This window comes from Vicugna pacos, chromosome 6 (assembly GCF_048564905.1).
Source record: "Vicugna pacos chromosome 6, VicPac4, whole genome shotgun sequence".
Classification (NCBI taxonomy): domain Eukaryota; kingdom Metazoa; phylum Chordata; class Mammalia; order Artiodactyla; family Camelidae; genus Vicugna; species Vicugna pacos.
This window is the reverse complement of record NC_132992.1, coordinates 48,139,411-48,156,719: the sequence shown is the minus strand read 5'-3', so window position 1 is coordinate 48,156,719 and position 17,309 is coordinate 48,139,411. Positions and strand designations below refer to the sequence as shown.

The following is a 17,309-nucleotide window of genomic DNA, read 5'->3' as shown; positions in this document are numbered from 1 at the left end:
TCAACATTACAAAATCAATTAATATAATCCACCACATCAAAAGATTAAGGAAAAAACCATCTGCAAAAATTTAGGCAACATACTAATTTTATTTGATAAAATTAAAAAAAGTTATGGATTTAAAAACTCAGCAAAATAAGTATAGAGAGAAATTTCTTAAACTAATAAAGAACATCTACAAGAAACCTATAGCTAACATTTTACTTCATGGTGAGAAATTGGATAGTTGTCCCCTAATATATGAACAAGGCAAGAATTCCTGTCTTGCAACAGGAATATTGTTATAATAATGCTATACAACATTGTACCAGAAGTCCTAGTTATTGCAGTAATACAGGAAAATGAAATAAAAGGTATACAGATTGGGAAGAAATAAATTATCTTTGTTTCCAGAAATCATGATTGTCTATAGAATATCTCAAAAAATCGTTTCAGGATAAATGGTTAATACACAAAAGTTAATTGATTGCCTGTAGACCAGTGGTGAACAACTGGAATTTGAAATTAAAAATACAACAGCAATTAGTATCTGTTGATAGTTACACATAGAGGCATGTGGAGAAGAGGGTTGGAGATGTATGGAGGCATAGATTTTTTATCTATGTAGAACATTAAGTTGAAAATACACAATTCATTTAATAATTGTTTTCTGAGCCCTTAAGGGTTAGCCAATAAGGTGACACAAAATTAAAAGGACATAATTGCTTCCCACAGAAAATTCTAATCTCTTAAGAAATTATAGAGTAAATATTAAATTCTTATCACACAAGATAACGTAAATGTTTTAAAAGATATTAAAATAAAATGCTATAGAGATCAGAGGGAGAAACTTTATAACTACTGTTTTTTAATATAACTATGTAATGACTTTGGGAGGGAGTGATGTCAGCAAGATGGGAGAATCAGCAGCCCCAGACTCTCCCTGCTATGATTTCAATTAAAAATACACAGACCAATTCCTTTAATAAGAAATTCAAAGACCAATTAAGAGGGCTCTGCTTCCCAGGTGAGTGTGAAAACCAGCAGCACTGAAGCAGGAAGGAAAGTTTGTGGCACTCACTCTCCACACCCACTCCCCTCAGCACAACACAGTGCAAAAGAGAATCCCAATTTACAGCTTCTCCTAGAGACAGTAGAGTGACTATCCCTCCAACATTCTGACTTTTTAGAAAGCTGTTGGAAGGACAGGATTTTATTTTACCTGAATCTAGGTGCCTTTGAGAAGAAAAGTGATGGTTTACGTAACAAGTATATACCACTAGAGCCCCTCCCACCTGGACCACCACCACCTGATCAGAAAAAAAAAAAAAAAAAAAAAAAACCCAAATCCTGGCTATTTCTTGTGGAGAAAGAAAGAACATGCATCCAACTTTCTAGATTTTGGGAAATTGAGGCAGGAAAGCTGCCTTTTCAACTGGTTTCTGTATTGCCTGCCTGTGAGTGCTGATGGGACCAGCACGTTTTAGATCCTGAGAGCTAATGAGAACAAAAGAGGGGAGGGAGGCTTGCTTGTGGCTTGCTCTTGCTCTGGAAGACTCTCAGTGCAACAGACAGATCAATTTGCATGCTGAATTCTACCTCTGGGGAGAAAGAAAAGACTTTGATTGTACATCGAACATTCTAGTTTTTTGGGAGACTACCCTAAAGACTGGTTTCTGTCTTTCCCAAATCTAAGAGCTGAAAGGAAAGGGATGTCAAGTTAGGAGTTACTGAGAACAAAGGTGGAACTGGAATAGTATGTACACATACATACACCTGCCAGAGCCCCTCTCGCCTGGCAGAGGATGAAGTGATCAGGAGTAAATCCCCTGTTCTTGACTTCTCCTTGGAAAGAGAGAGAACTAGAGTGCACATTAAACATTCCGGCTTTTCAGGGGGCAGTGTGAAGGACTGGTTTCTGTCTTGCCTATATGGGAGCACTGATAGCACCAGAATACTCCAGATTCTGGGGGCTAAGAAGAACAAGAGAGGGGTGGGTCACTTAACTGTAGCTTCCTGCTACTCCAACAAAACCAGCAGTATCACAAAAGAGTGCAAAAGAGAGCAAGAGATTACAAGATTGTGAAGAGAAACTGGTAAAGACCTCTATAGTAGGAAATTTACATGCACATTTCCAGAGAAAAGATAGCCACAAAAAGGTTATGAGAAGCCTCTAGAATCTGTGAGTCTGATTATTAAAGTATTTCCCTATAGGAGCCTAGGCTGTTAAGACTGGGAGAGATAGCTGTGTTTTTAAATGCACTAATACCAACACAAAATTATAAGAAACATGAACAGTAAATACATGGACCAGCACAAATAATAAATCCCTAGAAAATGAACATATATAAATGAATGTCTATACATTACCTGAAAAAATTCAAAACAATCATCATAAAGATTCTCATTGAGTTTAGAAAAACAATGCATGAACAAAATTAGAATTTCAACAAAGAGACCCAAAGAGAAATTTTGGTTTTCAAAAATACAGTAACTGCATGGAACAGTTCATTAAAGGAATTTAAGAGCAAACTTGAATATGCAGAAGAAAGAATAAGCAAACTAAAACAAAAGTAATTTGAAATTATCCAGTCAGAAAAACAAAAAGAAAAAACAGGAATGAAGAATAGTGAAAAGAAAACTAACATATGTATGGGACACCATTATGTAAACCATATACATTATACATATTTTATACAGTATATACAATATTGGATCTCAAAAGATAAAAAGAGAGAAAGGGTCAGAAAGCTCATTTGAAGAAATAATCAAAAACTTTTCAAATCTGGGCATCCAGATTTATGAAGCAGAGCAGACAGAAAATAGAAACTCAAAAGAAACTCAAAGCCACAATATACATTAGTGACACATTATAATCAAACTGTCAGATGTCAAAGACAAAAAAAAAATTTTAAACAGTAAGAAGTGACACATTGTGTATGAGAGAGATCCCAGTAAGACTATCAGTAGATTTATCAGCAAAATCATTGCAGGTCCTAAGGGAGTAGGATAATATACTCAAGGTACTGAAAGAAATAAAAAATCTAACCAAGAATACTATATATTCAGAAAAAAATATCCTTCAATAATGAAGGAGAAATAAAGTCATCCCAGCAAAACAAAAACTAAGGGAGTTTAATCAACCACTAGGCCTGACTTAAAAATGTAATAGCGTCCTTCATGTTGAAAAGAGAGGGTGCTTTATAGTAATATTAAAGTATGAACATTGCTCACAGGGTAAATATATAGACAAATACAGAATGCTGTAATACTATAATGGTGGTATGTAAGTTACTTTTAATTCTAGTATAGACTTTAAAAAGAAAAAACTATATAAAATGTGTTAATGGATACAGGGTAAAACAAAAACATTTGTGACAACAGCATAAAGTATGTGTCAAAGAGGAAGAAGTAAAAGTGTAAAAGTTTGCATGCGATTGAAGTTATGAACTTAAAATAAATTTTTGTATCTACAACAAATTTTATGTAAGTCCTATGGTGATCACTAAGAAAAAACCTAGAGAAAATGCACAAAAGAAAATGAGAAATAAAAGTATGTCACAACAAAAAAAATCAATGAAATACAAAGAAAAACAGCAAAAGAGAAAGACAAATAAGCTACAAGACAGACAGAAGACATTAATAAGATGGCACTAGTAAATCCTTGCCTATCAGCAACTACTTTAAATATAAATGAATTAAACAAAAACATATAGAAGACTAAACTATATGCCAGCTACAGTAAACTCACTTTAGAGATAGGACCACACATAGGCTGAAAGTGAAAGCATGGAAAATTATATTCTATGCAAATCATAACCAAAAGTGAGTATGGGTGGCCATACTATTATCAGACATAATAGACTTTTAAGTCAAAAACTGTCACAAGATAAAAGAAGGGCATTATCTAATGATAAAAGGATAAATTTATCAGGAAGATTTAACAATTATAAACATATGTGGGCTCTAGAGCATCCAAATATATGAAGCAAACATTAAAAGAACAGAAGTAATAGATACGTAGCAATACAATAATAGCAGGATATCTTAACATCTATTTTCAATTTTTGATAGAACAATCAGAAAGAAAAAGTAAGGAAACAAGACTAAACACGACAGACCAATTGGGCTTAACAGACTTACTTAGAACATTCCACTCAACAGCAAAAGAAGACATACCCTTCTCAAGTGTATATGGAACATTCTCTGTGATAGATCACATGTTAGGCCATAAAATTAAGAAGACTGAAATAATACCAAGTATATTTTCCCACCATGATGGAATAAAACTAGAAATAAATAGCAAATGGAAAATTAGAAATATCATAAATATGTGGAAGTTAAACATCACACTGAGATAACCAACAAGTCAAAGAAGAAACAAAGAAGAAAATTAGAAAATATCTTGATATACTTGGAAAGTATGACATGCCAAAACTTAAAGCATGCAGCAAAAGGAAATGTAAAGCAATCAACACCTACATTAAAAATAATTTAACAACTTAACTTTATACCACAAGACATTAGAAAAGAAGAAACTAAGCCCAAAATTAGCAAGAAGGAAGGAACTAGGAGAGATTAGAGTAAAATAAATGAAATAGGAACTAGAAAAACAACAGAAAAGATCAATGAAACAGTTTTTTTTAAAAGACAAAATTGACAAAACATTGACTATCCAAGCAAAAAAGAAAGAGGCTTCAGCGGGGAGGGCATTAGCTCAAGTGGTAGAGCACATGCTTGGCATGCACAAGGCCCTGGGTTCAATCCCCAGTACCTCCTCTAAAAGGAGCTGAATTTAAAAAACCTAATACACCTCCCCCCAAAAGAAAGAAAGAAAAGAAAACCCAAAGATGCTTCAAATAAATGAAATTATAAATGAAAAAGGAGACATTGCAACTGATACCACAGAAATGCAAAGGCTCATAAAGGTCCACTATGAACAACTGTACGCTAACAAATTGGATAAACTAGAAGAAGTGGATACATTCCAAGAAACATACAACCTACAAAGTTTTAGCCAGGAGACTGAATCAGTAATCAAAAACCTCCCCAAAAGAAAAGATCAGGACCAGATGGATTCACTGGTTAAGTTCTATCAGTCATTTAAGGAGTACTGCTATTCCTTCTCAAGCTCTACCAAAAAAATTAAAGAGAAGGGAATACTTTCCATGTCATTTTATGAGATCAGCAATCCTGATACCAATTACAGAAAAAGACAGTAAAAGAAAACCACAAAGCAATATCCCTGATGAACATAGATGCAAAAATTGTCAACAAAATACTACCAAACAATTTATCAGCACATTAAAAGGATTATACGCCATGAAAATGGGATTTATCCCTGGGGTACAAGGATGGTTCAACATAGAAAAATTAATCTATGTGATATACCACATTAACAGAATGAAGGATAAGAATCACATCATCATCTCAATAGATGCAGAAAAGGCACCTGACAAAATTCAACACTTTTTTTTAATGATAAAAACACTCACAAGGAATAAAGAAAATTTCCTTAACAAAAGTCACAGCTAAGTAATACTCAACAGTTAAAAAAAAAAAAGTGAAAGTCTTTTCTAAGATCAGGAAAAAAGCAAGAATACCCATTCTCACCAACTCCTTTCAGAACAAGTGAGTGTAAGTAAGAAAAGTAACAAAAGGCATACAAATTAAAAAGGAAGGAGTAGAAGTGGAATCACTTAGGACCCATATTTTATGGAATATATAAAAATCAATTCCAAATTGATTAAAGTCTTAAACGTAAAACCTGAAACTAAAAAGCTTCTAGAAGAAAACAAGAGAAAGCTTTCTTACATTGGTCTTGAGAATGAGTGTTTGGATTTGACACCAAAACACAGGGAACAAAAGCAAAAATAGACAAATGGGACATCAAACTTAAAATCTGTGCAACAAAATTAACATTCAGCAGAGTGAAAAGATAACCTATGGAAAAGGAAATAATTTTTTCAAACCATATATTTGAATATAGTTAATCTCCAAAATATGTAAGAATCTTTTTAATAGTCAATAGTCAAAAAAAAAATTAACCTCATTAAAAAATGAGCAAGGGCCTGAATAGACATTACTCCAGGGAAGACATACAAATGGCCAATGGGACTATAAAAAATGTTCAACATCTCTAATCATCAGGAACACATGCAAAGCCAATCTACAATGAGATACCACCTCATACATGTTAGAATGGCCATCATAAAAACCTAAACAAAATGAAAACATAACTAGTGAGGCTGAGTAACAATAATTAGAATCCTTGTATACTCTTGCTGCAACTCAGGGATAAATCCTACTTGTTCATGGTATATGATCATTTTAATAGTACATTTAATAGTACATTAAAATGATCATACACCATGGTTTGCTGGTATTTTGTAGAGAATTTTTACATCTATTTTCATAAAGGATATTGGTTTGTAGTTTCCTTTTCTGTCCAGATAAGGATATTACAAGAAAAGTAAAATGGCAAATATCCCTGATGAACATATATGCAAAATCCTCGAGAAAATATTAGCAAAGTAAATTCAACAACATATTAAAATGATGACAAAACACTTTCAAGTGCGGTTTATTCCAGGGATGCAGAGATTATTAAACATCTGTAAATCAATCAACATGATCCATCACATTAACAAAATGAAGGGGAAAACTCATAATTATTTAAATAGATGCATAAAAAGCATTAGACAAAATTTAACATCCATTTATGATAAAACCTCTCAACAAAGTGGGTATATAGGTAATGCACCTCAACATAATAAAGGCAGGTCCACAGCTAACATCACACCTGATGGTAAAAAGGTGAAAACATTTCCTATAAGATAAAGGACAAGGACAGCCACTATGCTACTTTTACTGGACATAGTATTGGAAGTCCTAGCCAGAGCAATTAGGCAAGAAAAAGACATAAAAGACATCCAAATTGGAAAGGAAGAATTAAAATTGTCACTATCTGCAGTTGACATGATACTATATACAGGAAACCCTAAAGTCTCCACCAAAAACCTATTAGGACTAATCAATTAATTCAGTATAGTTGTAGGATAGAAGAATAACATACAGAAAGCTGCTGCTTTCCCATACACTAATAATGGACTATCAGTTTACAATTGCATCAAAAATAAAATAACTAGGAATACATTCCACCGAGATGAAAAATTGTACACTGAAAACTATAAGACATTGATTAAAATAAATTGAAGATGTCACCTGTAATGGAAAAATAGTCCATGCTCATAGATTGGAAGAATTAGCTGAAATCTTCATACTGTCCAAAGCAAACAACAGATTCACTGTAATCCCTATCAAAATTCCAATGGCATTCTTCATAGAGAACAAACTTTAAAAGTTGCATGGAATCATGAAAGACACCAAGTAGCCAAAGCAATCTTGAGAAAGAAGAACAAAGCTGGATGTATCACATGTCCTACTTTCAAAATATATTTTAAAAATAATTATAATCAAAACAGTATCGTACAGACACATAAATAGAAACTGACTCACAGACATAGAAAACAAACTTATGGTTACCAGGAGGGGAAAGGGAAGGGATAAACTGGGAGCTTGACATGTGCAGATACTAATTTATATTTATATACATATATACACACACAAACACACACACATATACATCTATATATACATATATACACATATATAATGAACAACAGGTTTCTACTGTATAGCACAGGGAACTATATTCAATATCTTGTAGTAAATTATGGTGAAAAAGAATATGAGAATATATGTATGTTCATGTGTGACTGAAGCATTATGCTGTACACCAGAAAATGACACAGCATTGTAAACTGCTTATACTTCAAAATATATATATATATATATATATATATACACACACACAAAAAGGGACACATAAGATCAGTGGAACAGAACTGAGAGCCCCTGGTCAATTAATTTATGACAAAGGGGTCTAGAATATACAGTGGGGAATGGATAGCCTCTTCAATTAATTGTGTTTAGAAAACTGGACAGCCACCACATGCAAAGGAATAAAACTGGACTACTATCTTACACCATATGTAAAAACAACTCAATGTGGATTAAGACCTTAAATTTAAGACCTGAAGTCACTAAACTCCTAGAAAACATAGGTGGTAAACTACTTGAAATTGTTCTTGTTAATTTTTTTTTTTGGATTTAACACCAAAAGCAAAGGCAACCAAAGCAAAAATGAACAATTGGGTCTACATTCAACTAAAAACTTCTGCATAACAAGGAAAATCATCATTGAAATGAAAAGGAAACCTATGAAATGGGAGAAAACATTCCCAAATCATGTATCTGACAAGGTGTTAATATCCAAAACATATCAAGAACTCACACAACTCAATAGCAAAAAATCAATCTAGTTAAATTATGCGCAGAGGCTATGAATAGGTATTTTTCCAAAGAAGACATGCAGATGGCTAAGAGATACATGAAAAGGTACTCAACATCACTAATCATCAGGGAAGTACAGTCAAAACCATAGTGAGATATCACCTCACACAATTAAAATGGCTATTATCAAAGACAAGAAATAATTGTTGGCAAGGATGTGGAGAAAAGGGAACCCTCATGCACTGTTGATGGGAATGTAAATTGGTGCAGCCACTATGGAAAACAGTATGGAGTTTCCTCAAAATTTAAAAATAGAACTACTATATGATCCTGCAATTCCATGTGCAGGTATTTATCTGAAGGAAATGAAAACACTAACTGGAAAATGTGTCTGCATCTCCATGTTTATTAAAGAATTATAATGGCCAAGATATTGAAACAACTTATGTATCCATCAATGGATGAATGGGTAAACAAAAATGTAATACATACTCACATACACACACAATGAAATATTATTCAGTCATCAAAAAGAAGGAAATCCTGCCATTTGCAACAACATGGATGGACCCTGAGGGCATTAAGCTAAATGAAACCGATAAAGACAAATACCATATAATCTCAGTTATATGTAGAATCTGAAAAAGAAAAAAAAAAAACCTGAGCTTATAGAGAACATGATTTATGATTGCCAGAGGCAGTATGGTGTAGGGTGGGTGAAACTGATGAAGGTGGCCAAAATGTTTAAACCTCCAGTTATAAGATAAATAAGCTCTGGGGATGTAATGTACAGCAAGGTGACTACACTTAATAATACTGTATTGTATAATTGAAAGTTGCTAAGAGAATATATCTTAAAATATATTTTATATACCATTAAAAATTATGAAATAAATATTAGAATATTATAAAATAAAAGACGTCCCTACATCTTTGGTTGATTCAGTTATGGCCTGATTTTCCAACTTTATGACTTAGGCAATATATAAAGAAGAAATAGACAATTATTCCAACTTTTGTTTATTCCACTTGGACAGTTCCTAGTTCATTCTTTATAGACACCTGCCAAGTTAGCTGTAGTTCTTTCTAAAACAAAGAACTGTTGACATTTACTTACATATCTAAGAAATGGTTTTGTTTAAGCAATGGAAATACAATGTGAAGAAGCTACCTCTAGGTTCCTTACATTTTACTGAAGAGAATCAAGCAATGAATAAAATAAGCAAATAGGTACAAGATAGAGTAAAATGTAGTGATAAATATTATAGAAAAAAAAAACTTATCTCTAATTTAAGTATCTTACTAAAAAAAATAAGTTAATGATCACAAGAAAGTAACAATCGTACAAATTAATGAAACACAGTAATTGAAAACTTCTCTCCACAGTACAGTGATCTTCCTACTGGAGTATATGTGCTCCTAGAAAAATACAGACTTTCCAGCAAATTCTCAGCTGTGAAAATCTTAGAATAATCTGTTTATAGATCCCCAACTGCCGTAAGTACTTTTCCAGACTGAGTATGATTTCCTCCCTCCCTTCTTTCACTCCATCTATCTTCGAATTAGAATTCAGTAGTTAGAAGGGACATGTGTTGAAAGGAGAAAAGACTGAAGTTTTATACCTTTTTAGCAGTGAGATAATCTAATTTGGTTGATAGAACTGACAGTGAGGACCAGCTGTGCCATTAGGTAATACAAGATGAATATTTTTTATAACTTACATGACCTAAATCTTAGCTTCACAGTTTTGATAAAGAATATATTTGAAGCACATATGTTATATACAATATGCCAGAAAATATTTCCATTCAAACTATTTAAAATTTTAGATAAGAGATTAAAACTGTACAACGAGATATACATGTTTTTAGTAAATTTAAAAAATGTTAGCAAAAATATTTGGAGAACATTGTCAATGAGGGGACAAACACCAAACAGTAACACTAGACATAATAAACTTTATTGATACTTAAAGTCTCCTTGCTTAATTGTTAATTTCATCTTATCCTTTTTAGGATAAGGTCATATGAGTGTTATAATATTAGAAACTGAAATACTTTATTCAAGTGCTTGACTGAATTTTGTTAGTCAGCAAGATAAAATATCCAAGTCTTCTAATTTTTTAATGGTTGTCTGAGGTTGGCTGTTTCCAATTACAGTTGTCCCTTGTTATCTGCAAGGGATTAGTTCTAGGACGGCCCCCACCATCCCTACCTCCATACCACAATCTGTGGATGCTCAAGTCTCTTCTATAAAATGACTTAGTATTTATAAATAACCTACATACTTCAGCCTTTATACTTTAAACATCTTCAGATTACTTAAAATATGTAATACAATATAAATGCCGTATATAGTCGCAAATACAAAGCAAATGCTATGTAAATAGTTGCCAGCTAGGGGCAAATTCAAGTTTTGCTTTTTGAAACTCTGTATTTTTTTCCTCATATATTTTCAGTCCACAGTTGGTTGAATCCACTGATGTGGAACCTGCAGAGGGCCTACTGTACTCCAGCGGAGACATACCTTCAAAGACTTGGCGTAAGAAGTTCTTAATAGTCTTCTCCTTTCCTTTCAGGACAGTAACAAAAAAGGGTTTTTGTTGCTCTTGGTTGCTCTCAAAAAGAACGTGAATAGTACTATGTGGTATATGATGTTATTGACAGAAACACGTATTTTTAAGAACCTGTCCCCAGATTACACTTAGATGACCTTAATTGCACAGTTGAGGGGAACAAAAATGGCCTCTCCCTTTCCTTTTCTGCACTGAATGCAGTCATGTATTGCCTAGATCCCACAGTCCCCTAAGAACACACATATTTAATCCCCTGGGGCTAAAAGCTCACAACTAAGTCCCAGAATCCATCAGACTCCATCACCCTGTGCTTACTTCAAGAACATTCCCAAGATCAAGTTCAATGACTAGTCCATTCCCAGTTCTGGACAATTCTGACCCACCATCCTAGCTTCAAAGCTTTTTGTGGTATTGAATGACCTTTACTGAGACTACATCAGTAACCCCCAACTTCTTCTGCTAAATCCTGCTTCCTTTATTCCTGCACTGGGTTGACTCCTACAGGACTCCCAAATCAACTTTGTGTACACACAGCTCTGCCATAAGATCTGTTCCCAGGGAAGCTTAACTCATAACACTCTATTTTAAATTCATTCAGTTATTAAAATCTGCCCATTTATCTCTTATTTGGCTCCAAAATCTGTTACCTCTTTCCCATCTTGACTGGTGTAATTAAACCAGACTCTTAGCTAACTTCTATTAACTGTTCTGCTTCTATTTATTTCCTCCTTAACCCCAGTTCTGCTTCTATTTATTTCCTCCTTAAACCCATCCTTCACACTGTTATAAAAGAATCTTTTAAAATTTCAAGCCTTATGAAGTCTCTGCCTATTTCAGAATCTTTCAGCATTATTTTATTTCTCGGAAAAACCGAAACTCCTTACGAAGACATATTAGGCTCTGTAGCATTTAATCCTTCAAACCATTCTTCTCACTCTATACTTAACAGTCCTAGGCAATTTGTAGTTTTCTGTTTTCTGTGTATTTGATGCTCTTTCACTTCTTCATTGATTGATATATGCTCTTTTTTCAATTTGAAATTACATTTCATTTTTATGTACCACTATATTGATATGCATTCTACATGGATGGAATCAATTTTTATCTCTCTGTGAAGACTTCCACAGGCATAACTCTACCTCATCTCCTGGAGACTGGTACAGACATTACATGACTTATTACACTGTTTTGTTGTTTTTTTTTTACCATGTGAACTAAACTTGGAACTTCATGCATACGCTGTTTTATTCATCATAATAAAATAACATCAATAATGCAAGTAACAGTGTTTTATTTATCTTTTTCCATGGTACTTTATTTAATAAATAACTCAAAGAAGTGTCATTAGAGAAATGTTCCTGACGGGGAAAAACTTGCATTGCAATTCTTTTTTGACTATGTATGATTTTTGAGAATATTTCAACGATTCTCCACCAGAGGGAAGTCTTCCTTCCCTTCAGACTACAAACAATTAAGAACCTAATGCTTAACTAATGTTTGCATTCATTAGGAGAGACTATGGCAGACAATCAAGAAACATAAGCCATTGTTTTTGCCCTAAGGAAATCTATAATTTGAGGAATAAGACAGACGAAATGATTATAAAAACAGAACATGTTCTAATGCATTTAGAATAATATATTTTTAAAGAACTTTAAATAGAGTCAGACAAGGCCTTGAAATCTGAAGGAAAAGAAAGGAATAACTACGGTTATTAATCAACTACAATTTTCTCATTTAGTTTATATAACACCACTTTAAGTTTGGTAATATTTCCTCCACTTTACACATGAGGGAATTGCGCCCACCAACACTGGTATTCAGTATCATTAAGGACTTGAACCACGGACTTTGCAAATCATGAGTCAAGAACTTTTACTCGGCAATGGTCTATCTGAGACAGGATGGAAGGGGGCAGTGCACAGCCACTCAAGGAATGACAGCAATTTAACACCAAAATGGTGGAAGGTTTACCTCCTAGTTGACCTTGAAGATTAAGAGGTTTGACTTCTAGTAGACCTTGAGCTTCATTATATGCTCATTGTAACAGCGTGATAAATAACATGCCCGCAGGCGCCATGACAGTCCCAAGGCTAACCGCAAAAGGCCAAAGAATGGCCAGTGGCCCAATTCCTGGTAATCTTAGCCCCTTCCCCAGGGCAGTTGGAATGGTCCCACCTATAGGCCTGTGAAGCTACTGAGACCATAAAAACGGACACCACCACGCCTAGAGGCCTTTTTCGCTCCCTCCTCTTCAGAGACAGCCCGCACTCTGTCTATGGAGTGTGTCCCTACTTTTACTTTAACCTGAGCACCCAATTCCCATACCTCTTTCCTTGCCTTTCTCTTGTCTTACACTCTATGCAGTATGTTCTCTCTAAATAAATCTACCTTTACTCAATTGTGGTTCGCACTTGAATTCTTTCCTGTGAGAAGCCAAGGACCCACACCTGGCGGGGCATGTACCAGGGGCTCAGCCGAGACCTCAGACATGGCCCTCCTCATGCCACACATCTGTTTTCCTGCATCATAGTTAGCTTTTCTAAAATTCACTTCACTTCATTGAATGCCAAGGTAGTCAATGATATCTCTATTATAAATTGTTTCAGCCTTTCCTCTAGGAAAACATCCAATTTTCATGGGTTTCTTGCCTTTAATTGACTACCTTCCCTCTTGCTTTTTTGTCCCCAAATGCCTGATCAATAAGCACGTTTCCTAGGTGTTCTGATGTGTACAGAATATATTAACATATCAAAAAACAGATAAAATGGCCTGGAAATTCTCTACCTGACCCCAAATCTTTTTCTCTGAAAAGTTACTGAACTGCTCCAAAATATAAAGAGAACAAATTATAAAATTCCATTAGGGAATCTGGCCAACTGTTTGCTGCCAGCAGCACTAGAATTGATGACATGCCCCAACATAAACCCTTTGACAGCAGTAAACAGCCGTGCAGTTGTATGCTCAGAATAAAAGGAAGCTGGGGTTGGGAGATACAACTAAGCAGATAATCACAGTCTGACGTGTTGGAGTGGCCTGGTGATGGTTATTATGTGGCCAGTCTCTGGAAACACGTAACTATACAGATGCTATATTCAGGGCACTGTCACTTGGTACCATTACAGGCAGCAATAATAAGGAGCAAAAGCTGTTCAGATGAAAAACTGAATTGTGTGCAGGGAAAAAGCTTCCTTCAGAAAAGGAAAATTAAAACGTTTTATAAATAGTATGTCAGATTTACTTGTTTAGATCTGTATTACTACATCATGAATAAAAATGAAATTTATCCAGACATGAGCTTGAGAGAAAACACACAGGATAAATATAATCAGCACATAGTGCCATATGATCTGTTGTGAAACAGAAAAGTGGAGCAATAAGCCCATTTTAAAAACCTTGACATTTAAGACTTTGCCTAAATTTTAAAGTGCTATTCATAAACATTAGCTATAGCTTTTTCTGATCCATTCATTTTCTTGAATACAAACTTATGTGAGGCCTGCCCAATATGCTGAGTTTGCAATCGTTAATAAGGAAAAAATCATGCATTTTGAGCAAAAGTAGGTATTGTTCATCACAGTGAGATGAACCTGACCTATAAGCTGAACTGTTCTGACCTCTTACATAGGTAATCTTTGGTCTTTTTACATGGAAATGCAAACCTCCCCGTGTTTAGGTCTCTTCTTGTTAATCCAGCTAGAAAATTTTTTACGCCAAAATTGTTTCCTTAAAATAAGTTGTTCTGTCTTGCCTAGGGGAGAGTTCCAGCTCGTAGTAAATGCTACCTACTACTTAAATAGAGCAAAGAGTTTGAGGAAAGAAGAGGGCAGCGTCTTCATTAGAACTCATGTTTTGTGTGTAAAAATTCCTATTCCTGTTCTAAGTGGTTCTTACTCTCTAGTCCTTTTCAGATATCAGAGAGCTATATCTACTATATGCACTACTTTTGGGGAGGAATAATATTTGAAGTAGACTAAGGACGTTGCAAGAGCATTGGTTTATAAACTTTGATTAGATCCTTTTTTTATGTCTAAAATTTGATTCCAAAACTCTTTTCCTTTGTTCACAAAAACAGTGACAAATATATGTTCATGTGTATATGTATTTTTCCTCATATCCATTTTCTTTATTCCATCCATCAATTTATGGCCAAGTTCATTTTTCATGTGGAAATTTTAGACCATCCTCAAAATGGACAATTTTAACAAGCATTTTCAATGGAAACTAGCACTTGATGTCTGTGAAATAAAGGCTGTAAAAGCACTTTTGTGAAAAGCTACACTAGAAATCTGAAGTACTGGTACTAGTGTGAAAACTTTCAGTCACAAAATTTGCTAGTTTCCACCTTTCTGCATGATGAAACTTTAAGCTGTAAAGAAATCTCAAAAGAAGATTACAAAACTTTTGAGTTTATGTTGATGTTGTATGAATGGGAGTTTGTTGTGACAAAAACACCATTCCTTCAGTTACTTCCACTGCTTGGACAATGATTTACTTAGGACTTGACTTTACTGCCAAAAAACCAACTGGGATCCACATTATATGCAACAGCAATTACAGACAGACAGAAGGAAAGATAGATATAATATTATATATAATATATACTGAATATATAAATATATGTATATATGACAAAATATATGTATATATACATATATTTTCTACTAGATTAAAATAAAAAACTTCTTTCACTTTTCTCTTTCATCTATTTGAAAAGTATAAACAGAAACATATAGGGAGGGATTGCCAAGATGACAGAGTAGAATGATATGATGCTCACCCTCTCCCATGAATATAACAGAAACTACATCTATATTCAGAACAATTCACACAAAACACCTACTGAACTTTAGTAGATTATCTCTTACTATTGCTAGAGCAGGCAAGTAGTTAGCTATGAGCAGCAAAAGAAGGACATGGGCCAAATGGCAGAAAACCATGTATCTTGTGAACAATGGGGGTCCTCGGACAGACCAAGAAAAACAGGATGCTCTGGGCTGATTAAAAAAACATACATTCTGGGTTGACAAGTGTCCTGGAGGCAGAAGGGTGGGACAAGATAGGAATCCCCACCATCGAAATGTAACCTTTCAATCATTATGACCTCTGTCTAAATTTAACCTTTTGCTTATGATATCCCCAACCAAATGTAATCTTTTGTTCAGTATGACCTCGTCCAACTTCCCAATCAAGCCTAAATATGGACAAAAAAATCTCTCCTCCCCACCTGCGAAGGTGGAGCTGGAATGAAGATCTGGAAAGACGACCCCAAACCCCTCTCTGCCAATGAATATTCTGCCCATTCATTTTTACAATCTTATAATGAGCTTGCCAAGGAAACTTGGAGCAGCTACCCATCTGGGTCTGCCCACTCTTTCTCTGAGAGCATTCTATCTATCCCTTAGTAAATCCTTGCGTTGCTTTTTTGACCTCCACGTCTTATTTATGAATTCTTTCTGTGACAAGACAAGAACCTTCATCAACAACACTATCTCAACTACAAGGAAAATCCTCACAAAACCAGATAAACAACAAGTTTATACTGTATAGCATATGGAACTATACTCAATATCTTGTAGTAGCTTATGGTGAAAAATATGAAAACAACCATATGTACATATATATATGACAAACATTATGCTTACACCAGAAATTGACACAATATTGTAAACTGAATATACTTCAATAAAAAAAGAAAAACTGTAATTTTAGATGCTTCATATACCCGGTAAATATATTTGTTACTGTTATTATCAAAATAATATCACATAGAAAATTTATGAAGTTTCCAATTGGCAATGGAATTTGATTTAGAACAACAAAATTTAACTAGCAGATGCAAACCCATTGATTTTTGGCAGCTAGAAGTTGAACAGCTGAAAGACATGACATTTTGAAGCAGGGCTGGAAGAGCAAGAATATTTGGCACAAGCAGAACATTTTACAACAGCAATATTGCTTTCTGACTCACTAATGCATAGTATAAACACAATACTATGGTTGTAGTAGAAAAATAACTATACATAATACTTCAGTGTTAACCTTCTGAATTCAAATTCAACATCTGCAAAAACAGACTATTTGATATATTTCTTCTAAATGAATTTTAAAACACAGAGAAACACGAATAACTTTAAAAAGCCCTTAGGTTTTTAATCTAACCCAAAATATACATTAAGTACCATCTCCAAGTTAGATGTTCAGGAATAAAATGCCACTGCTTAGTAACAAACTTACAAACCTGGTAGCAAACAAAAGAGTGCCTTAGAATATACAAAATTGTGTCATTAAGTTTATTAAAGGAACATGTCCAACATATTTATTAGTTCTTATTCAGAGTTTCATTAATTCTCACTTAATAAATAACACTTAAAATTAGTTACTTGGTATCAGCCTATAG

General features: G+C 34.2%; 2 long non-coding RNA genes across 4 annotated transcripts in view; one reads left to right on the top strand and one right to left on the bottom strand.

Moving 5' to 3' along the window:
- The window catches only part of LOC116280958 (uncharacterized), a 56,862-nt gene extending 45,024 nt beyond the window's left edge, over positions 1–11,838 (top strand). The window contains exons 2-3 of the long non-coding RNA XR_004190360.2: positions 9,721–9,831; positions 10,793–11,838. This is a non-coding gene — a long non-coding RNA (uncharacterized lncRNA). The remainder of the gene's footprint in view (positions 1–9,720; positions 9,832–10,792) is intronic.
- The window catches only part of LOC140696908 (uncharacterized), a 191,589-nt gene that overhangs the window by 68,232 nt on the left and 106,048 nt on the right, over positions 1–17,309 (bottom strand). The gene's annotated exons all lie outside the window — the stretch shown is intronic.